Here is a 476-nt window from a genome sequence, read left to right on the forward strand (position 1 = left end):
TAATAAATATGAGACCATATACAGTATACATCCACTCCCACACATAGCCTACACACATATGATATGATAGTGGAAGACACATAGAGAAGCTCCCACACACTCCCACACAGTGCAATGTGACCTTGTGGGTTCACAGACAGGCCATTAGCCAGTGATGAAAACATTATGGAGACAGCAGGGACATGCGCGGGCATGCTGTCAGTCACATCAACTTGTAGAGAAAGGAAAACACAGTATAGAGAGCCTCAGTAGAAGCTGGAGCCCCTGTCAGAACACACACTAGAAGAGGGTACTATCACTATCCCATGCTTTTTGGTTTTGTCCTTCACTGTCTGGATTCTGGGCCAAAATATTTGATTGGTACTCTAAGGCCTATGAAATAACCCTTCAGCCGGAGGCGGGACTCGCCATCTTCGGCTGTTCAGAATCCTCTCTGCTCCTCCCTACGGCTGTACAACAGTCTCTGACGCAGGGGA

The sequence above is a fragment of the Poromitra crassiceps genome, assembly GCF_964638095.1.
Source record: "Poromitra crassiceps genome assembly, chromosome: 15".
NCBI lineage: Eukaryota > Metazoa > Chordata > Actinopteri > Beryciformes > Melamphaidae > Poromitra > Poromitra crassiceps.